This window comes from Bos javanicus, chromosome 19, assembly GCF_032452875.1.
Source record: "Bos javanicus breed banteng chromosome 19, ARS-OSU_banteng_1.0, whole genome shotgun sequence".
NCBI lineage: Eukaryota > Metazoa > Chordata > Mammalia > Artiodactyla > Bovidae > Bos > Bos javanicus.
The window spans coordinates 60,323,993-60,347,691 of NC_083886.1; the positions used below are offsets into that span (position 1 = coordinate 60,323,993).

Sequence of the window (23,699 nt, forward strand, 5' to 3'; positions counted from 1 at the left end):
GCCACTTTGGGGAAACAGCACTGTTTCCCAGGCCCAAGGGAAAAGTCTGGCAGGAGGGAGCCGGGCACGCTCGCCCCCTCCCCGCCCAGTGGTGCCGATGCTTTGGTGGGCACACAAACAAACCTGCCCTCTCCCTACAGCTGCAGCTTGTTGCCTCTCCCCAGAGCTTGGCACCAAGGCCCAGACGCCATCGCGGTCTGGGGACAGATGCCTCCCTCGCCCCCAGTGCCTTCAGCAGCCAGTCCCACTTGGCTGGGCCGCTCTACCCAGAACCAGGCTCCCGGCCTGCAGCACACAGCCAACCACCCCAGCTCCAGGGCCTGGGAGATTCCCCGTGGACGCCCCGTGCGTCCCCTGTGAGCGACTGCCCCTCTCTCTGCTCGGAAAGTTCTCAGGCTGGCTTGGTGGGAGCCGGCCTGCAGACACTTCATTCACAACTTGTTGTTGGTTGGTTTTTCTCTTCCAAGGGAGGCGGGGGTGTGGCTGCAAAATAAATCTTTGGCTTTTTTTTTTCCTTCTCCCCCAAAGAAATCATTGTGTTGTCATGCAGGGAGGGCCCAAGCCGATGACATTTTTATGGGGCTGCCTCGAGTGAAGGCTAGTGTCTGGTAGGGCCATCCAGAGGGTTGCTCTCCAGCCCCTACCGTGGCCACCCCACCCCCTTTCTCTCACAGCAATACAACTTCAGTTCAATGCTTGTCTAGAATTCTCAGTGGGGCTACCTAGGCTCAAAGGGGGTGGGGGTGGGGGTGACATCACATCCCCGGGTCCCGATTGGCTGCGTCCAGGCTTCAGGAATGATATCATCTCTGCTTCTGCCTGCCCACCCCCTTTTCCTTCCAAGCCTTTCCTGGCTGGGCCAGCCCCCACCCCCGTCTTCCCCCAGCACCCCACCCCAGGATACCCCGTTGCCTTGGAGACCACAAGTTTTCAACCTCGTTGTCTGAAGGAATGGTAATTCGTTATATGTCTGACACGGGGGTGAAGGCTGCAGAGAGGGAGACCCGGGCCGGACGGTCGCAAGGGGAGGTGGTGGACAACCAAATAACGAACAAAAATATGTTTCACGCATGAGAAGCCATCAAAGATGGTAGCGAGGAAAAAGGTCATTGCAGATGGCATTTATGAAATCGAAAAACAGAGGCGGAATTTTCAAAAGCAAGCGGCTGCCAAAATATGGCTGAGCATCACCACCCCTCCCCCAGACAGCTCATTAGGAGGGTTTTGGAGAGAGCGTCAACAGCGGTCTGGGGCGGCTGTGTTATCTTCGGAGGAGGGGCGGTCCCCTCGTCCCCAGGAGGGGGTACACCAGGAGGTCTCCGTCCCACGGGTTCTGCTCAGAGCCAGCAGTTTCTGAAAACGTGGACCAGATAAGGACCCACCCACACCCCTGGTGTTCCTGGGGTGATGTGCCTGTCCCTTAGTGTCAATCCCCGGGAGCCTAAGGCAGGAAGGAAGGATCTCTAGATGAGATTGAGTGCTTATGTGTGTATACGTGTGTTTATGTATGTGTGTGCTTGTGTGTATTTGCGTATGTGTGTTTGTGTATGTGTGTGCTTGTGTTTGTGTATACATGTGCATGCTTGTGTATGTCTACGTATGTGTGTGTTTGTGTCTGTCGTGTGTGCTTATATGTGTTTGTGTGTCTGTGTCTGTGTTATGTGTATGTGTGTGTGTGTGGGTCTGTGTATGGTTGTGTGTGTTTGTGTATGTGTGTGCTTGTGTTTGTGTATGCATGTGTGCTTATGTGTATTTGCATATGTGTGTGCTTGTGTATGTTGTGTGTGCTCATGTGTCTGTGTATGTGCTATGTACGTGTGTGTTTGTGTGTGTCTGTGTGTGTTTCAATTATCTGTACATTCCGTGTCTATGTTGATGATAGTCACTAGGGACTATTCCAACCCCTGACTCCATGGAACAGTTTAAGGACAACATGCAGATTCCCCAGGGCTCACCATCTCCTCTGCCTTCTAGACTCTATGCTATGCTATGCTAAGTTGCTTCAGTCGTGTCCGACTCTTAGCAGCCCCATGGATTGCAGCCTACCAGGCTCCTCCATCCATGGGACTTTCCAGGCAAGAGTGCTGGAGTGGGGTGCCATGGCCTTCTCCAGTTTTACTCCAGAGTATTTCTCCTCTCTCCACGGGCTGTTAACATGCGGCTATTTGCGGTCTTCCCTTATGTTTTTTCGATGTCAGTTTTCTTGTCGGAGGCATCCTTTGAGTCGGGAACTCCAGATTTGCATTTTGGAATATTGGTGAGTTACTTGCTTCTTGAGGTCCTTACTTTTCACGCCTGGCCCCTGTAGCTGGTTCTTCTCGGCCCTCACAGGTTGCCTCTTAGTCCCTGACAAGTGTCTGAATCTATAGTCATACGGTTACAAGGAAAATAAGCAAATGATGAAAAGAGGTGCTATAAAGACATACCTGCTGGGCAAGAAGGGGAGAGTCTAGAGACTCGTTTCAGAAAGAGATTCTTCTAGATGTGCCTGTGTGATGAGACAGGCGGATGTTTTTCCTGTAAGTCTGGAATACCCTAGCACTTCAATAAAAGCTGGCTAATGTTGTCTTCTTGTTTATTTGTACAGACTTTTCTGGGCTGATAATGTATTTTAAATATTCTGTAATAACCTATATGGGAAGAGAATCTGAGAAAGAATGGGCATATATATGTGTGTCTGATTCACTTTGCTACACACTCAAAACTAACACATTGTAAATCAACTATACCCCAATACAAATTCTTGCAAAAATTTAAAAGTGTATTTCAAAATACCCATCTAGAAATGGGTGAAAACTGTTACTATTAATATATATACACACACAGCCACATAGATGTGTGGGTCGCTGAGTGTCTATGTGTGATTGCATTTCCTTATTTCTGTTTTTGAAAAAGTTTCCAAGTGTTCTGTAGTGGGTAGTTACTACAAATGTAATCAGGGGGAAAAAAAGCTATTTTAAAAAATCGGTCATTGGGCAGGATGTTCTAAAGGGCAGATGAATGTAGCTTCCAAGATGAAGTAACCGGATACCTGTCAACTCCGCGTAGCAGAGAAACAGGGGCCACGTGTGTCACCAGCGGGGCGGTGATGTGACTCCCCCTGGGGTCCTGCGGCTTCTCTTCCTTTCTGCTTAGGCCCAATTTCTCAGGCTCGGAGGGAGATGAAGGTGATCTTGGACCACCTCTGGTCCACCCTCTTTCCCTCTAAACCGGACACTTAATTGCTCTTGAAAAGTGAGCACTAATCCAAGATTTACACAAGCTGTCACCTCAGCATCTGCGCGCCCAAAACCCAAGTCATACTTTCCCCAAACTGTTTCCTTCCAACCCGAAAGCTTCTCTGTCTGCCCCCAGAACCACTATTTTTATCCAAGCTAGAAACTTCGCAGTCATTTTTGATTAATCCCTGTACGTCAGTCTCCAAGAGAGTCACCGAAAACAGCTTATTGTTCATGCCAAGTCTGCCGCTGTGTTCATCCTTCCCAACTTCCTGCTGCCCCGAAGAAGCTGTTTCCTTCAAGAGCTGTTTGAAATGCCACCTCCTCCAGGCAGATTTCCTGAATCACTCCTGTGGTTCCTGATAAACATCTAACTTGAATTCCATCAGGATGAACAGACTTGAGGGGCACCATCCACCCTGGATCCAGGTTTGAAGGAATAGACTTGGCTTTCCTTCTAGACTGCGTGGCCCAAGATCGCAAGCCCGGGTGCTTAATAAGGTCAGATTGCATGAGCTCAGCATAATTTATTGATTAAACAAAAGGAAACCACTTCCTCTCTTGACAAACCACACTGGTATTTCACCCTCTTTCCTTTACAGGTATTTTCCCAAACATCTGACCTGAACACCTACTTTTTAACTGAAGCAAACTTTTCTCTCTTGCATTTCCATTTAGTATAATTTCTCATGCGTTCCTGTCTTTGAAGATATTGATTAAACTCCGTCTCTGTATTTTAATTATTATCATAATAAATAGTCTCAAATTATTATTATTTTTTTTTTAATTTAAAAGGCAGGACAGTCTATAATGTTGAAGTCTGAATTTTGGAGCCAGACTGCCTAAAACATGGTAGCCACTAGCCACATCTGACGGTTTATTTATATATATTTTAAGCATACTTATTTATTTATTTGACCATGCCAGGCCTTAGCTGCTGCGTATATGGTCTTCAGTTTTCATAGAGGCAAGCAGGATCCTTGGTTGTGGTGTGAGGACTCTTTTAACTGCGGTATGTTAGACCTAGCTCCCTGACCAGGGATTGAACCTGGGCCCCCTGCAATGGGAGAGCAGAGTTGTAGCTATGGGACCACCAGGGAATCTAAACATAAATTTAAATATATTATGGTTTTAAAAAATGAAAGATTCAATTCCTCCATCATATTGAGGTTTTCAAGTCCTCAAATAGCAACATGTAGCAAGTGGCTACCTTACTGAAAAGTAGAGATACGAGACATGGCTGTCATCACAGAAAATTCTGTTGGCTACCTCGGGCTGGATTCACATCCTGGCTCTGCCACTCACCATTTCTGTGAGTTTAAGCAAAATACTTGACTCTGGGGGCCAATCTCCTTCTAATAGCTACCTCTTCGAGTTGCTTGAGCTTTAAATGAATTAATACACATTAAGCACATGGAAGAATGTCTAGAGTATAGCAGCCGGTAGTTGCGGGATCAGGGCTTCCAGGGGGCGCTGGTGGTAAAGAACCCACCTGCCAACGCAGGAGACGAAAGAGATGCAGGTTTGATCCCCGGGTTGGGAAGATCCCCTGGAGGAGGACATGGCAACCCACTCAGGTATTCTTGCTGGAGAATCCCCATGGACAGAGGAGCCTGGCAGGCTACAGTTCATAGGGTCACAGAGTCAGACATGACTGAAGCGACTTAGCCCTCACGCACCCTCAGTTAGCCATTATGGTCTACACTGGTCTCCGGTTCCAACTCTTGACTCATCTCCATGACCCAATTTAATCTATGAGTCCATATCACATTTTTGGTAACAGCATTCTTACTAACTCCTGCCAAGAATTCTCTTTAATGCCCCTTAAAGGAGACAGCATTCTCTGGCCAGAAACAGCTCATAGAAGCCACCTTCTTGCTCATTGACATACAAAGTATCAACCATAAACAACCCTGGGAAGGAGGAATCATTTATGTTGGACTTTCAAGGACTTTAAGCTGGTCACCACCAGGCCAGAGAAAGTCGTTTTCCCCTCTTGGATCTGGGGCAGCAAGTGTGGGGAAAATCAAATGATGTTTAATCAGGCCGAGCATTCTTCACTGGTGACCTAATGAAGGGGCATGACTAAATGACCATTAGGCGGGATGTTTGTGTGAACTGCAATAGAGAAGTTCCTCTAAACTTTCTGAAGAGGAAGATAATATATCTAAATAACTTCCTGTCTCTTTGCTGCCAAGCAGCAGCAGAAGGAAAATAGCTTCTCCAGCAGGGAAATATTTAGCACGTTGGGTGCGCGCTGCTCCTCCCTGTTGGGACGAATGAATGGAAAGTGAGCAGGAAAGTGAGGGAGCCTTCTGGGCGCTCCCAGATGCCCTGACGTTTGGCACGTTGTTTCAGAGCTGTGGGTCTGGAAGAAAGGGAGGGTGGCTGGAGGGTAAGAAGGCATGAGAGACAGAGATGGGTTGTATTTGGGGGCTTCTGTCGCTCACGGTGATTAGGGCCTGAACCGATCTCTGCCTGGGTTCATAGAAGCTCCAGTTCACATCTTAGCAGAAAAGGGAAGAGCTGATTTTTTCGTGCTTGCCGGATGACTGCCTCTAAGCCGTTAGGTGCGAGATTCTGGAAGGTCTTTCCATGGCTGTGAAAAACGCATCTGGGAGCTTGACTTTAAGTGGAAACTGCTATTCACTGAAGCCAAACCACAATACGGAAGCCAGAAAAGCCCCTCTTCCATTTGCTGTGGCTTTAGGGCGAGCGAGGCAGAGCTCTCCCGGAAGTCCACAGTGAGTGCCCCTCCCTGGGGGCTCAGATGGTAAAGAAAGTGTCAGTCGCTTAGTTGGGTCCGTAGCCCACCAGGCTCCTCTGTCTATGGGATTCTCCAGGCCAGGTGGGTTTTTTATCACTGCTGCCAGCTGGTTATCCAGATGGTACAGAATCTGCCTGCAATGTGGGAGACCCGGGTTCGATCCCTGGGTCAGGAAGATCCCCTGGAGAAGGGAATGGCAACCCACTCCAGTATATTCTTGCCTGGAGAATCGCATGGACAGAGGAGCCTGGCGGGGTACAGTCTATGGGGTCGCAGAGTCAGATATCACTGAGTGAGTGAGCACGCATGCACACCCGCCAAGGAAGCCTCAGTTTGACTTTTTTTTCTGCCGCTCCAACTCCCACTTGTCTTCACAGGCAGTGGGGTCAGTCAGAGAGGTCAGAGGAAGCCCAGGCCTGACTGTGTCCTGGGGATCAGCTCCTGCCGATCGACCCAGCAACCTGGGCCCAGCTCTGTTGGAGACGCCAAGTGTGAGATTCGGGCCCTCCCTCAGCCCCTCTCCCTGGCAGCCTTTCTCCTTTTCTCTGAGGGACACACTCAGCCGCATCAGCGGCTCTTGTTGGGATCTAGACCTGAGGTCAGCAAACTTTTTCTTAAAGGGCCCGAATGTGACACCTCCCGGTTTTGCGGGTCAGGAGCAAAAGGAGGATCTTATGTAGGTCATTCTATGACCATTTAAAATTTAACTGAAGGTTAAACAAAAACAGCACCCTACCTAGCTTGCTGTTGTTCAGTCTCTAAGTCACGTCCTACCCTGCGGCCTCACGGACTGCAGCACGCCAGGCCCCTCTGTCCTCCGCTGTCTCTTGGAGTTTGTTCAAATTCGTGTCCATTGAGTTGGTGATGCCATCCAACCAACTCATCCTCTGTCGCCCCCTTCACCTCCTGCCTTTAGTCTTTCCCAGCATCAGGGTCTTTTCCAGCTCTTCACATTAGGTGGCCAAAGTATTGGAGCTTCAGCTTCAGCATCAGTCCTTCAGTGAATATTCAGGGTTGATTTCCTTTAGGATGGACTGGTTGGATCTCCTTGCAGTTCAAGGGACTCTTAAGAGTCTTCTCCAACACCACAGTTCAAAAGCGTCAATTCATGCAGGTAATAGGCTGAAATTGCCCTCAAGGCTGTAGTTTGCTGACCCCTGATGCAGTATGCAAACTGTGATAAATAATTGCTGTTTCCTGCCTGACAAATACTTACAGAGACGGGATTGTGTGCCTGACACCATCCTAGATGGTTGGGGCACCACTGTCAAGCAAACAAAACAAAGTCAAACACAGATTGTGGTACTTCCCTGGTAGTCTAGTGGTTAAGACTTCACCTTCCAATGCAGGGGATATGAGTTTGAACCCTGGTCGAGGAACTAAGATCCCACATGCCTCTTGGCTAAAAAAACCAGAATACAAAAAAACAACAGAAGCATTATTGTAACAAATTCAATAAAGACTAAAAATGGTCCACATCAAAAAAGAAAAAAAGCCTAAAACCAGACTATGTCCTTAGGGATTCACTTTCCAGTGGGGATGATAGATTTATAAAAAGATCACTGGAAGAGAAGATCCTGGGTAAGTGCAGAGGAGCAGACGTTCACAGAGACAGTTGCAAATGGCATTCAGACCAGCTACGGGATGTCTGGAGGATGTGTGTGTGCGCGCGCACGTGCAAATGCAAAGGAGAGAGAGAGCATGCCATATGTGACCATTTCAGCTTCAATTAATGAAATGCCAATTCATTTTCCATTTCAACCAATTAAAGTTACATGCAATTAAACAACAAAATTAGTTGATAATTAAAATTTAAAAATACAAATTCCATTGCTCATTTGTACTAGCCAAAGTTCCAAGACAATGAACGGCCACCTGCAGCTCGTGGCTGCCATATTGCAGAGAGGCGGAGGGAGAGGACAGGCAGGGGCAAGAGGGGAGAGGGGAAAACCTTCCAGTGCAGAGGACGGCCAGGCTGAGTCTGTAGGGCCTTATGGCTGAAGCTGACGCAGGGGAGCAGAGAGAGCAGGGTGAGGGGAAATGTGGGCAAGGACGTGGAGGCGGGGAAGAGCATGGGTTCCAAGAGCAGCCATGCAAGCCAAGTAGAGCAGTCGCAGAGCAGGCCATGCCTTCTGGACTCCTGGTGGAAGGGCTCACCAAGGGGCCCACCCATGTGCCAGGGACTTGGGGTCCGGGACCAAACACGGCCTGAGGTGCACGCAGTGTGCGTGCATCATTACGGGAGAGTTCCGTGATGCCCAAGGCCACAGACAGAGAAGATGGGCCTCCATTCAAATGGAAGCAGGTGTATTCATGACCCCAAAGCATCCTGTTTGTCACTGATGACACGGAGCCACCCAGACACCACGGCTGTCCCTCCAGTGGGTCTGCTGGGGCTATGTCAGGACCGGTGGTGCCCCAGGCCCTGAGCCACATGGGGCCATTTCAAGCTGCGGTGAATAATGTCCGGTGACATTTAACTTGCTACTCTCCTCTTTCACCTTCACAAAGAGGCTCTTTAGGATATTCACTGGAAGGACTGATACTGAAGATGAAGCTCCCACATTTTGGCCACCTGATGCAAAGACCCGACTCACTGGAAAAGACCCTGATACTGGAAGAATTGAAGGCAGGAGGAGAAGGGGATGACAGAGGATGAGATGGTTGGATGGCATCACCGACTCAATGGACATGAGTTTGAGCAAACTCCAGGAGATTGTGAAGGACAGGGAAGCCTGGCGGGCTGCAGTCCACAGGGTTGCAGAGTCGGACACGACTGAGCGACTGAATGACAACAGCAGCAACATTTAACTTCCAGTTGCCCGATGTCACGAGCACCATTTCAAGTGCCCAAAGTCTCCACGTGATCCATGGCAAACCATGTTGGATGGCACAGATGTAGAACCACCCCTTTGTTGCAGAAAGTCCTACCGGGCCAGACTGACCTAGAGGACATAATCTTTGTTCCTAGCTTGGCTTGGGAAAGCATTTAGACCCCCCCCCCCCACAAAAAAAAGAAAAAGAAATAAAGAAAACCCAGCTCTTCTTTACAAACAGGCCGTCCCTCGCAATGTGGGAATGTCAGGGCCTCTCGGTGAAGTGAGCAAGAGAGAAGAGAAACAAGATGCAGCTGAGGTGGGGACGCTGTGTTTTCTCTGATATTACTAAGCAACCGTGTCCTAAAATCTCCGGAGCCAGCGACAGAACTTTGTTTACCAGGAAGAAAGCACTTGAAAAGGAGAATATTTGGCGGAAATGCGCTTTGGGATTAGCAGGTTTTTTTCTTTTTTCTTTCTTTCTTTCTTTTTTTTTTCTTTTAATGCTGTTTTGTTTCTCTTCTGGGTTGTTCAAGGTACTGACCTAGCACTCAGCGCTCTTTGCCAAGAAACTCTTTCCCTGCCTAATTAGCCTGCAGTATTGTTCGGGGGTTCTGGGAAGGGTGGGGAGGGGGCGAGGCGGCGGGAGGGAGGCAGGACCAATGAGGAGCTGCAGGGAGCCAGCGGGGAGGCGGGGAGGCCCGGCTGGTCATTAGATGCCAAGGTCTTGAAAATCCCTCTGTAATTAATTTTCTCCTGCATTAATTAGAGAAATGTTGGAACGGTCGGGAGAGGGAGGGATTTGTTGCCCCTGGGCTTCTTTTCAGGGCGACTTAAGGGAAAGATGGTAATCTGTTGGAGAGCTGGCCGTGTCCAGGGTTTTCAGGAGACTCTGTTGCCTGTGGGAGGAGAAACCACTTTAAATCAGGGGTTGCGGGGAGGCTCGGGCTTGATGTTAACTTGGGCTGGAGAATGGGACACACCTCTTCAGAAGCCGGGAGCCTGTATCTCACGCCACTGCTTCTCAAACATTCGCCCACGGATTCTGAATGCTCGCAAACTCAGCAGAACTCTCCAGAAAGAACTGCATTGCCCCTCTCGCTCCCTCACCCCCAGCCTCACAACTGGTCCCACTCACGTAGGAATTAGAGCATCGGTGGCTTATTGTTGTCCTTCAGTCGCTCAGTCGTACCCAAATCTTTTGTGACTCCATGGACCGTGCCCAGCAGGCTCCTCCGTCCAGGGGATTCTCCAGGCAAGAATACTGGAGTGGGCTGCCATGCCCTCCTCCAGGGGATCTTCCCGACCCAGGGATTGAACCTGAGTCTCCTGCATTGGCAGGCAGGTCCTTTACCACTGAGCCACCTGGGAAGCCCCTCCCTGGTTTGCAGCCCCTCAAATGATTCATTTTTGGCCTGAACATAAGACACGGGGCTGGGATAGGTGGGAGGGCCAAGAGGCAGGGGATATATGCTTTTGTGCCCCATTTACTTTGTTGTACAGCAGAAACTAACACGACATTGTAAAACAATCATACTCCAATTAAAAAATATAGAAAAAGGGAGGGGCTATATGTCTATGTGTGACTGATCCAATTTGCTGTACAGCAGAAACTAACGCAACATTGTAAAGCAACTATACTCCCATGAAAATGAAGCTAAAAACCAACAGAAAAGGAAAACGGTCATTTTCCCTGTGCTTTTTCTCTGTGTTTAAGCATCAAATGCCATGACTCTTGCTAGGCGAGTTTCTGGCCCTGCGGAAGAGAGAGCCTTGAGAAGGTTCTCATTACAGCCCCTGGAGTCTCGCGGTCCACAGCTCTGCTATCCCGAGTCCCGATGTGTTGAAAATGACATTCAGAGGCAGGAGGCCAGTGCGCTCCTAAAACGGGACGCCAACTCTCTGGTTTTGCGGGCAGCTTTTATGGAAATTTGAACGGAGCCCAGCTTCTTCTAGACTCTGGTCCCGTATGGATTTTATTAATTCAACCAATGGCTTAATAGCTCTGTTGGAGCTTGTGGGTCACATCCAGCAAGGAGTAAGCCCGTGTCCTCAGGCGCGTCCCTGAGGCCAACACTTTTGGTTAATAATTCGATGGCCATCCCCCAAATAGGGAGGCCAGTGAGTTTCAGTCTGCTGCTATTTTCAAAGCGGTCAGATCGGTGAATCAAAGGCCAAGATTTAGGTTCTGGGCTCCAGTGAAGGAGCTTGCCTTGTTGTGTGTTAGTTGCTCAGTGGTGTCTGACTCTGTGACCCAGTGGACTGTAGCCCGTCAGACTTCTCTGTCCATGAGATTTTCCAGGCAAGAGTACTGGAGTGGGTAGCTCTTCCCTTCTCTGGGGGTTTTTCTGACCCAGGGATCGAACTTGCATCTCCTGCATTGGCAGGCAGATTCTTTACCATCTGAGCCACCAGGAACTCTCCCCCCTCAAAAACAAAACAAAACAACAAAAACCTGATTGCTAAATAAAAGTAGTAGGTCTCTGGTAGAGAGACGTGGTATGGGCTGAATGCGCCAACAAATGGGATAGAAGCTGGTGGCCCAACAGGAGGGTGGTTGGGCCAGTTGGTCTGTGACTCAGCTCCACGGGCTGGATCTAAGCAACCGGACCACGCCACCCAAACCTTCCATGTGCAACCATTATTGCCCACTGTATGCACTGCTTCCTTAGACCTTTCAGATTGGGAGTTTCTGTTAACACGAAACCTCTGAGAGCTCCCTTCCCAGCGCCATTCCATGGCCATCACCCCCAGTCTTCCAGCAGTGGGAAGTGTCCTCGCCCCTTTCTCCTCGAGCCGTGTGACTCATCGCTCTTGAGGCAGGGACTGGAGGACCAGAACAACAAGAGGAGTGAGCGGAGTGTGCGAGGTGGGGGGTGGTTCTTGGCAGGAAATGGGCTTGGGAATTCAGGCGGTCAGAGCCGGATGGAATCTCCCGGAAGCTGTCAGCACCCCTGGGAGGCGGCTGTGCCCTCTCTCTTCCCTGGCCCATCCCTACGCATTCTTCACAGCAGCTGTTTCAACTCTCCTCCCTGCTCAGGCCTCCAAGTCCACCCCCCATCATTCGTAGAAGATGACTTCACCTCCCGCTCTGCTGCGAGGACCAAGCCACTGGTCTACACTGACTCCAAGTGGCCTGGGAGCCTGGCTGCGCCATCAGGAATCACGCGCGTGTGTGTGTGTGTGTGTGTGTGTGTATGTGCATGCACACTCCATCGTGTCCTATTCTTTGTGACCCTATGGACTGTAGCCCGCCAGGCTCCTCCATCCACGGCATTCTCCAGGCAAGAATACTGGAGTGGGTTGCCGTTTCCTTCTGCAGGGGATCTTCCCGACTGAAGGGCAGAACCTACATCTCTTGCATCTCCTGCATTGGCAGGTGGGTTCTTCACCACTAATGCCATCCGGGAGGACTTGAGTTTAAATCTGAACTCTGCCACTATTATGGTGGATGGTGGGCCATTTACTGAACCCCTTTCTGGCTCTGTTACCTCCCGTGTAAAATGGGGTTGTCGCTGGAGTTACGTAAACAAAGGCAGGGAACTTCCGTGTTGACAGAAGAGTAATGATCATGACTAACAGTTGGGAATAATGAAACCAGCACAACTATTTCTACCACGACCGCCAACACCATCAGGGTCATTCCCTCTGTCCTCTTATCATCCACCCACATCAAGAGCTTCCTGTGGTCCAGCCCCACTTCCTTCCAGCCTCCGCAAAGGTGGGCAGTCCTGCCTCTGGTCTATGGCTGGCCCCTCCACTCACGTGCATGCCATCTGCTCCCGACTTATTCCAAACGATTACCCCTGGACTCTCCCAACTCCTTTCTCTCCAGCATCTTCTTCTTGGTATTCACACACGTTCAGGTTCCACTTAACTCCCCCACGTGCTTCCTTCTCTGGACTCTGCCCTCAAACCACAGTCTTTTCATGGACGGAACTGTCCCAAGACTCATCGACGCCTCCTGACCCCGCTTTCTGACTCGCCCCTCCCTCCCAGACCACTGTAATTTGTCTTCTGCCCCCAGTGCTCTGCTGAAGTGGAGCCTTCAGAAGTCTTCCTAATTGCCCTCCTCCATGCAACTCAGTCCTTCGGAAGCGTCTGGTGCTATTGGTCCAAAGGTTCATCCTCCACTCCCTTCTTCCTGGGCATTCCTGAGTCTGCTCCTGCCCCAGTTCACATCTTTTGCTCCTGAGTCACCATCTTTAGGCCGCAGGGCCTCGTGTGCCCTCAGGGACGTCAGCTCTGCCCTCCCCCTGGGTGGTCTCACACATGTCCTCCGCAGCCAGGATTTTCCCCGGAGTCTGCCAAGTCCCCGTCTCCACCTCTGACCTCTCCTCAGCCCCAGATTCTCACATTCGGCCCCTGTTCTTCCTTTACCCCACCCATTTAGCATATCTAGTACTCAGATATCAGTCATTCTGTACGCCTTTTTAAAAAAAAATATTGCTTCTTTATTTACATGTATTTTCTTTTCATTGGAGTATAATTACTTCACGATGTTGCTAGCTTCTGCTGTATAACAAAGTGAATCAGCCATATGTACACATATACCCCCTCCCTCTAGGAGCTCCCTCACACCCTCCCATCCCACCCCCTAGGTCATCTCAGAGCACCGAGCTGAGCTCCCCCTGCTAAACAGCAGCTTCCCACTAGCTGTTTATTTACACGTGACAGTGTATCTATGTCAGTCCTAATCCCCCAGTTGATCCCACTCTCCTCTTCCCCCCTCCATCAGTTCTCTACGTCTGCATCTCTAGTCCTGCCCTGGAACTAGGCTCATCTTTATCATTTTCCTGGATTCCACATATATGCGTTAATATATGATATTTGTTTTTCTCTTTTGACTTACTTCACTCTGTATGATAGACTCTAGATCCATCCACATCTCTACAGATGACCCAATTCCCATCCTCTGTAGGGCTGAGTAGTACTCCATTGTGTATATATGCAGCACACCTTCTTCATCCATTCATCTGTCTACGAACACTTAGGTTGCTTCCACGTTCTGGCTGTTGTAGATGACCCTGCATTGAACACTGGGGTGTCACCTCACACCAGTCAGAACGGCCATCATCAAAAACTCTACAATCAATCAATGCTGCAGAGAGTGTGGGGAAAACGGGGCCTTCATGCACTGCTGATGGGACTGTAAATTGCAACTGCCAGTATGGCCATCAGCACAGAGCTTCTTAGAAAGCTAAAATAGAGCTACCGTATGATCCAGAGACCCCATGCCTAGGGATATCCTTGGAGAATACCGAATTCTCCTTATTTCTCGTTCCTTCTCTGCTCCATCAAACCATGTCTTACTGACTCTGCCTTCAAAGTGAGTCTTTGATCCGTTTCTTTCTATCCATTCCCACAAGCTCTCTGTCTTCGGAAATTCTTATTAACTACTCAGATACTTGGAGTGGTGGCTTTTGAACTGGTCTGTCTGGGTCTAGCCTGTTTTTGTTCCACTTTCTGTCTCCCACTGACAGCAAGATGATAGAAACGTGGGGTGGCCATGTAATTTAGCGTCCAAACGGAAACACTCTAGGGCATGAAAAGGCGCTCTAGGAATAATTGCAGGACAGGACTGTCCCAGGCAGACTGAGACGCAGGGTCACGCTGTGAAGATGACTTTCTGAGGATGTCACTTCCCGGTTTCAGAATCTCAGGGCCGCTGATGATAATCACAGGTACCCTTCTCATCGCAGTGGATCTCGGATCACCATGAGCCAGCCTCCTTGGTATTTTAGTCTTGACTTTGCTCTGGGTTCTTAGGCGCCTGAGTGTTGAGCCGTCGGGAACGCTTCATCGTTTCCTGAGGAGTTCTGTCCCCTCCTGTCTGTCCCCTGAGCTCTAACGGTTCTCCCTCCCAGACGCCTCTCCTGCACCACCATCCTGTCCATAAGGCTCAAATGTCACATCCTCCCGGAAGCCCTCACTAACCCTAGTGGTTAGAAAGAATTTCCCCCTCTTCTCTGTTCCAACAGCATGTCGCATGATCATTCACAGATGCCCAAGGCTGCAGTCATCTGTGTCCATAACCTGAAGACTGGGTACCTGGTGGGGGGCGGGCCAGGAAACCATATCCTTCCCTGCGTCCCCAGAGCTGGTAGCACCGTTTCTCGTCTAAAGAGTGAAGAGGGAATGAGGTGTTCTGAGCACCTGTGCTGTGCCAGGTGTTCCCATGTGGCCCCTTGTTCTGACTTTACACCTCTGTTGAGGGATACGATTATGGCTCCCACCCCCACCCTTTCTTTTCAGAGCACTGGGAGTGGGGAGGAACGCTGACTGCACCTCGTGAGGACTGTGTGCATACAGGTGAGTGATGGAGGGCTCCAATCCCAAGAGAGGAGGGGACTCTTCAAAGCTTCCTATTACCATTCTGCATTTACGTACGGGTGCCCAGCTCAGGGTCAGATTGGCCTCTCTGTAAAATTGAGCCCATTAAACAGCATCTCTTTGCCACCCATTGAGCATTGTCTGGGACACAGCAAACTCAGTGAATCTTCTGTCTCTCTCGTCCTTGCAGCCACAAGGAGGGGAGAGGAATGGCATCTCAAACTCGTTTCCAGCTCCGTCAAGTCCCAGTCCATTTCCTGCCATCGCTAGGACTTCTCACTTTCTTTACACCCCTCCCTAACCTCTGCTTGTCGTTCAGTTGCTTAGTCAGCCCCATGGACTGCGGCAAACCAGACTTCCCTGTCCTTCACTATCTCCCGGAGTTTGGTCAGACTCAAGTCCGTTGGGTCGGTGATGCCATCCAACCATCTCATGCTCTGTTGCCCCCTTCTCCTCCTGCCCTCTGCATGAAGGGCTAAAGTGAATGGTGCAGAAAGACCAGCATGGGAGGGGACCAAGTGATGCAGAAGAGGGGTCGCCCGTCCGCAGTGGATAAACAGGCCCCTGAAGTGTGACCCCTAGCTGAATGCTTCTGAATAAAAGTTTCAGGACCACTTGATCGGCTAATGTGGGATGGGGATGCAGAAACGCTTTCCCTGGTCCTCCAGGTGGCTCAGCTGTAAGGAATCCACCTGCAGTGCAGGACCTGCAGGAGACGCGGGTTTGATCCCTGGATCAGGAAGATCTCCCGGAGGAGGAAATGGCAGCCCAGTCCAGTATTTTGGCCTGGGAAATCCCGTGGACAAAAAAGCCTGGCAGGCTACAGTCCATCAGGTTGGACAAGACTGAAGAGACTTAGCACGTGTACACCCTTCTAGAAGTCTCCCCAGCCACGTTTGCTTGAAACTATAGATTTTTGGAGTCTGGTAGAAAATTAGGCCATCTCGTCTGAGCATCATCACAGTAAGGCCAAGGGCTAAAATGGACGCCCGGCCTAATTTATAAATAAAGATTTACTGGAACACAGGCGTGCTCACTCATTGTCCTATGGTCTATGGCTGCTTCTGCTGTGCAAGAGCAGAGGTGAGTGTGTGCCAGCAGAGACTGTACGGCCCGTGAAGTGTATGTGTTCACTATCTGGCCCTTTTAAGGAGAACTCTGCAGCCCTTGACAGTTTATTGTTTGGATTCCAGACAATATGCCACGGCAGGCTGGGACCACGCTGAACTGAACTCCTTAGCAAACAAGTATGAGGCCATGAGAGTTCTTACCCAACTTTTTTTGATTGTAAAATTATAAAGAAGAAAATAAAAGGCACCCATAATTCTATCACCTTCTAATAAGAACTGTTAATATTTTGCTGCGTTTGCATCTGGTCTTTTTCTATTTACATATAAAAATATATGTAATTTTGTCATTAAAAGCCCACTGTTTTTAGGTTTTCTCTCCGGTTGTATGTGCTTGCGTTTCCTGTTTTATGGTGACCACCTTGCTTGTCCTTGAATGGTTCTCATGAACATGACCTTGCTTAGCTTTTTAGTAGGTGTCTCAGCACCAATGAACTAACTTCTAGGCAGTTTCTAGTTGTTCATAAATCAAAATATTGTGCCCTGGAGCAAATTCCACTGAGCAGAAAGCTTTGTCTGGGTCTTGATGATTTCCTTGAGATAGATTCCCAGAAGTGGAATTGCTGGGTTAAAGGGTAAGGACAATTTTCAGGGTCTTGATAACATATTGCCAAATTGCTTTCCAGAAAGATTGTACCAATTTATGCTCCCACCAGCAAAGTACGAAATTGCCCCCTTACCCTCCTCTCACCAGCATTGAGTACTATCATTAAAAAGAGTTACCAAATTGATAGGCAAAAATTGCATTTTGTTGTTTTGATTTGGATCCCTTTGATTACTGGTGAGGTTAAACATTTTTTTCATATGTTAAACACTTCTTCATATGTTTATGGCCAAGGGGAATCTTAATAATGGTCTTCAAGTGTGCAAAGGGGTTATTTAGTAGATTGGGACCAGCTGTTCTAGGGAAGAAATGAGAAATGTTGAAACTTCAGCAGGAAAGCACTCGGTTGAAGGTCTTCAGATGGAGAATGATCCTAAGAGTGGTCAGAGGCCGCTCGGAGCCCCTTTCCTCAGGGTGCAAGGAGAGCAGGGCAGTGAGGGAGACAGGGACACAGAGAACAGACTCAGTGGACTCGGTGGGGGAAGGAGAGGGTGGCGCTAATGGAGAGAGGAGCATGGAAAAATATACATCACCAAACGTAAAATAAATAGCCAGTGGGGATTTGCTGTATGATGCGGGGAGCTCAAACCCTGTGCTCTGTGATAAACTAGAGGGGTGGGATGGGGAGGAAGGTGGGAAGGAGGTTCAAGGGGGACAGGACGTGTGTGTGTCTGTGGCTGATTTGTGTTGGTATATGGCAGAAACTAACACGATATTGTAAAGTAATTATATTCCCATTAAAAATTTTTTTAAAATTTAAAAAGGAAAATGGCTACAAGTTGTTGGGTGTTTATAAGTGCTGAAAACACTGCTGATGTTGGCAGATGTTTGCATTTAGATGTTCACAAAAGCTCTGTGAGAACCACGGGGCTTAAATGTAATTTACTATTAATTTTCCCAGTAGGATTGAAACCCTCACCCTAAAATCCTGGTTTCATACCCACTCTGCTACACCGCCTCTAAGAGAACAGAGTCAATGAATTTTTATGGCTTAAAGGGTTTTGCAAATTCTTCCTGAGCAAAATGAAGGCAGGGTGGACCTCAGCTCCTGGAATCCGTCAGTAAGACCTATTTTCTCTAGAACGAATCAGGCATAGTTTGCTGTCAAGAACCCATTCTCTACTCTGATGTTTGTGCTTTTTAATTCTTGCTGAATGCCTGAGCTTGCATAGATGGGCTTGTTTCCTTTTCCCCTCATTTTGGTCTTCTGTCTCCACCCTGCTCGGGAGGAACCACAGATATCAACTGCATGCCTCTCTCCAAATTGTCCTTCTCAGCAACATGTTGGCCAGGTAAGGCTAGGCTTTCTTCCCCCAGCGTCCTCCCCTGGCCTTGGGGATGATGACCGGGGTAATGGAAATCCTCTCCGCACTCTCGCTCTCCTTGCCCAGATCGCCTCTCCGCCGCTCGGTCAATGGGAGCTTTGTCTCTGCAAAGAGCAAACCTGAAACCCGTGGGCCACAGCCATTGTTGTCCGCTGGCTCCCGAGCCATTTGGATTCTGACTCTGTTAGAGATCTTGTAATTTAAACTCCAACCTGCTTATTAGAAATTCAAGGAAATCATCCAATAATATTTAAAAGTGAAGGAAAAGCAGACAAAGCCTTCTGTCCCCCCACCTCCCCTTCTGCATCAGTCTCATACCTTCCCGCATTTTTAGATCTGAGTTCCAAACTCTGTATTGGGGATGTGCCCCTCTTAAAGAATACAAGGAGTTGTTCAGGTGAGCAATCTCCAGGGTTAGGAAGACAAGGTGGCTGGAGCTTTTTGTTTGTGAGGACGAAGCAAAGGCATCCACTCTAGTTCTCCTGTCCCTCAGCTTTTCAGTTGAGAATTTCAGCAGTCTCATCTTCTAGGTGCTTGATGGTCTTGATCCTGAATGGTCAAACACAAAGGATTGCTCTGACAAGCGTTGCTGTAAAAACCATGCTCTTTCATCCTGCCCACCTTTCCATTTTCTGCCCTCTGTCTCTCTGGGGTGCTGGCCCCTGTGAAGTCCTGGGCGTGTGTGTCCAGAGCTGGCGGACGAGATCAAATGTTGCTCTGTTCATTTCCTTTTGAGATAACAATTCAAATACTGTCACTCCCATGATGGGCTTGATTTTGCCCTTATCACCTCTGAACGGAGGGGTCTATGCTGTCTTGAACAAGAAAGACTAGATTTGCTATTATGGAAGATCCAGAAGGTTTGATGAAAGCAGTCAGTGCTAAAGGAAATCAACTCTGAATGTTCATCATAGGAAGGACTGATGCTAAAGCTGAAGCTCTGATATTTGGGCCACCTGATGGGAAGAGCTGACTCATTGGAAAAGACTCTGATGTTGGGAAAGATTGAAGGCAAAGGAGAAGGAGGTGGCAGAGGATGAGATGGTTAGATAGCATCAACCACTCAATGGCTTTGAGCTTGAGCAAACTCTGGGAGAGACTGTAGGACAGGGAAGCCTGGAGAGCTGCAGTCCTCGGGGCCGCCAAGAGTCGGACCCAGCTGAGTGACTGAACAACAGCAAGACCGCTCCAGCAGGGACTGAATCCCCTCCAGTCACAGGAGGACAGAGGATGCCGTCCCCCAGCTTTTCCTGCAGGTGATGAAACCGAAGGGGACTCAGGTGTGTCCCTTGCTAACCTCTGAGACTGAGCGGAGGCTTGATCTCCTGATATGATCTCCTTGCAGACCAGGGGGACTCTCAGGCTGAGAGTCTCTAAATAAACCTAGGCTCTTTAATAGTATTTTTTTTTTCTGGAAAAATGGGCTTCTCTCTGTTCTGGGATGTGGCAGCAGGATTATTTGGATTCAGGGAAATGGCTGCCTGTGAGTGAGAATGCAATTAAATCACCAGATGGAGGTTTTCAGTTGAGCCACACAATTAACCAGTAAGGGACAGTTAATAGTAATTATTATTCCTCTGACATGTATTATCTCAGAAACCACAAGGCATGGCTGAGTTGAAAGGAATTTAGGTGCAGAGAAAAGGCACAGTCTATGACCCCGGGGTCAGGCTCAGTGTGGAGGTGTTCCGACTGCTGTTTTCCGGCAGTCAAGGGAGAGGTGCTGGGCACGTCTCTTCCTTCATTCGCAGTGAAGCCTGACCCTTAAGACGGTGCAGTTATTTATCAGATGTTTGTCTGCAGCCATCTTAGTACTGAGCACTGCTAAAAACACAACAAAGAAAAAATGTCAGAGTAATGCTCATAAAGCTAAACGTAGTCTGACCCTGCATGCCTGCTAAGTTGCTTCAGTCCTGACTGATTCTATGTGACTATGGATTGTAGCCGGCCAGACGCCTCTGTCCATGCGATTAACCAGGCAGGAATACTGCAGTGGGTTGCCGTGCCCTCCTCCAGGAGATCTTTCTGACCCAGGGATCGAACCCAGGTCTCTTACATCTGCCTGCATTAGCAGGTGGGTTCTTTAGCACTAGCACCAGCTGGGAAGCCCCCATCTTTCCCTGTAACCCAGCGGTCACATGCCTGGATATTGACCAAACTGATGTGAAAACTTCCGCCCTGCACATGAATGTTAATGGTAGCTTTAGTCATGATCCCCTCAAACTGAAAGCAACTTTGATGGCCTTCAGAGGCGAATGGATCAGGAAAATTTGATGCTATAGACGATGGGAAATTGCATGGGTGTGCATATGCTCAATCCTTTGTGACCCCGTGGGCTGCAGCCCACAAGGCTCCTCTGTCCATGGCATTTCCCAGGCAAGAGTACTGGAGCGGGTTGCCATTTCCTTCTCTCGGGGATCTTCCTGACCCAGGGATTAGTCCCGAGTTTCCTGCATTGGCAGGCAGGTGCTTTAGCACTGAGCCACCTGAGAAGCCCCAGAGTGGAATACTGCTAAGTCGCTTCAGTCGTGTCTGACTCTGTGCGACCCCATAGACGACAGCCCACTAGGCTCCCCCATCCCTGGGATTCTCCAGGCAAGAACACTAGAGTGGGTTGCCATTTCCTTCTCCAATGCATGAAAGTGAAAAGTGAAAGTGAACTCGCTCAGTCGTATCTGACTCTTAGCGACCCCATGGACTGCAGCCTACTAGGCTCCTCCATCCATGAGATTTTCCAGGCAGGAGTACTGGAGTGGGGTGCCATTGCCTTCTCCAGTGGGGTGCCATTGCCTTCTAGTATAGAGTGGAATACTATCCCATGAGAAAAAGGGAATGAACTAGTGAGCTACACGAAGATGCAGATGAATCTTAAATGAAGTTTGCTGAGCAAAAGGGATTATTCTGGAAAATGAAAACTGCATGATCTCATTTTATGATATCCTGGAAAAGGCAAAAATATGGGTGGCACAGAAGAATCAGAGGTTCTTCTCAGAAAGAGAGGAGAGTTGAACGTGTGAAGCCCAGGGAACGTCTGAGGGCGAGGAAAGGGTTGTGTCTGATACTGTAGTGGTGTAGACATGTGCCAAAAGCATAGAACTTTACAGCACAAAGGCAAACCTTCACGTAGGCACTTTTTTAAAAGCTATTTAGGAAACTGGGGGAATCCCAGGATGGAATGCAGGATGTGGCCGAAGAATCTAACTGGATTACAAACATAGGAAACGACGTCCTGGAGGGCCCGGGAGGAAAAGGTGTGCCCCCGAGTAACTTTGGAAACGAGTCTCTGAGACTAAACGCAGTGGGAAAGTAGACATAATTGTACTCCGTTTCCCGTGGGGGGATGGGTTAGCGGTCCTGATGCTTCAGGACTCGGCCACTGGAAATGAGCAGTTGAGTACATGGATGAGGGGGTGGTGGGGGGTGACTGGGTTCTCACTGTTGGAAGGACGTTTACAGATAAGCAATAGAATCATCCATGGGGTAGTGGATTCGAGCTGGAAATAGTGGGAACTCATGTTCAGCTTAATCTGGATGTGAATGGCTACATACAGGAGCATTTATAAATGTGTGCACGTGTGTGTATCGGGGACTAGCACATGGGTACAGATTTCCTCGTCTGTCAGCTGAGCCGGCTTGGAAGGAAGTGCCCCAGTCCAACGTGCACGCCTGATGCCCAAGCCTCTGTGTCTCAGACTGCTACTGCTGCTGCTGCTGCTGCGTCGCTACAGTCGTGTCCGACTCTGTGCAACCCCATAGACGGCAGCCCACCAGGCTCTGCCATCCCTGGGGCTCTCCAGGCAAGAACACTGGAGTGGGTTGCCATTTCCTTCTCCAATGCATGAAAGTGAAATTTGAAAGTGAAGTCGCTCAGTCGTGTCCGACTCTTAGCGACCTCATGAACTGCAGCCTACCAGGCTCCCCCGTCCCTGGGATTTTCCAGGCAAGAACACTGGAGTGGGGTGCCATTTCCTTCTCCAATGCATGAAAGTGAAAAGTGAAAGTGAAGTCACCCAGTCGTGTCTGGGCTACAGTCCCATTTAATAGCAAGGTCTTGGTGCTGGTTCATAAATTGTGGCAAGTGTTCATGGGGGTGTAAGAAGCTCCCAAGAGGGGAAACTGGAGTGGGGTGTATGGGAACTCGTGATACCAATGTCACAACGTTTCTGTAAATTGAAAATTATTTGAAAATAAAAAGTCATTAAAAGAGACCAGAGAAGATTCTCGCCCTTGAGATGAAAGTCAAGATCAAGGACGTTGATATGAAGTCATAATAAAATACCGAGATCAGATATGATATTGAACTGTCTGAATGAAAGAAAGTAACGAAATGAATACCACATATCTTATGTCCAAGTAAGTCCATCAGCTCATATAAGCTCTGTTGGTTTGGCTGCTGTGTTCCCGGCGGGTGATGGGGATGGGGGTCCTGGGAGTGGTGAAGGAGCTGCCACATTAAATATAATTCCATATTTTCTCAGCCGTCTATCACAAGTGTCATATAGCAATGGAAACCCTTCTTTCCTCTTATATTAAATGGGGTGGGCGGACAGGACCATCCATCATCCCTGTGAGGATAAAATGAGATGATCCATGTAGAGCCTTTGTATGTTACCTAAGACAAGGTGAGCAGTGAAAATCCAGGTTGGGGGAGGGTGTGTCCACAGGCCTGGATGCAGAATATGAGCCGAACCCAGTATCCTTCAAAACCACACAGTGGTTATTCCATGAACATCCTCCACGGGGCGTCAGGGAGGGCTCGGGCCCAAAGAAACCTATCAATTCCCAGAGACCTGTCACGGAGTAAAAGCTACTGATGTTGGTGTTAGCTCCCTGGGGCTATCACCACAAACCACCCACTGGGGGCTTAAAGCAGTGGTCCCCAAACCTTTTTGGCACTAGGGACTTGTTTCATGGAAGGCCATTTTTCCATGGACCTGGGGAAAGGGGATGATTCAAGCTCCTTACATTCATTGGGCGCTTTGTTTCTGTTATAATGGCATCGGCTCCACCCAAGACCGTCAGGCAATGATCCCAGAGGTTGGGGACCCCGGTTTAAATAAGAGAAACGCACTGTCCCAGGGCTCCAGAGGCTGGAAACTGAAGCGGAGGTGCCCACGGGGTTGTCTCCTCCCGAGGCGAGCAGATCAGAACTCACCGCCCTTCTCTGCCAACCCAGCTCCTCGGGCTGAGACACTCGCTGAAGGTCCACAGGGAAGGCCAGTACTGCCCAGCCTCAAATCTGGCCCATCTGTGGCCAGGCACAGAGACCCGAGCAAAACAGCATTGCTGGCTGTCACCGTGGAAAGGAGACCCTTCCAGGAGAGAAACCTCGAGCGCAGAAACCAGAACCACGTGGATCTATACTCACCGCCGCCTTTGAACCTCACGCAGGGAACTCTGGCTTTTGGTTCGAGGCTGGTCCCGCGAACAGCTTTGCCTTTGAGTTATGTGCTCGCCACGTGCAGTGGCAGCATGCAAATAGTTTTGCATTGAGTGTTCGCATTTGGTT

General features: G+C 49.2%; 1 long non-coding RNA gene across 1 annotated transcript; it reads left to right on the forward strand.

The window, feature by feature from the left end:
* The first annotated feature begins 8,816 nt into the window (after nucleotides 1–8,816).
* On the forward strand, nucleotides 8,817–20,779 carry LOC133232950 (uncharacterized). The gene is made up of 3 exons (XR_009731518.1): nucleotides 8,817–9,260; nucleotides 15,057–15,113; nucleotides 15,325–20,779. It is a non-coding gene; the product is annotated as an uncharacterized LOC133232950 (long non-coding RNA).
* The last annotated feature ends 2,920 nt before the right edge of the window (nucleotides 20,780–23,699 follow it).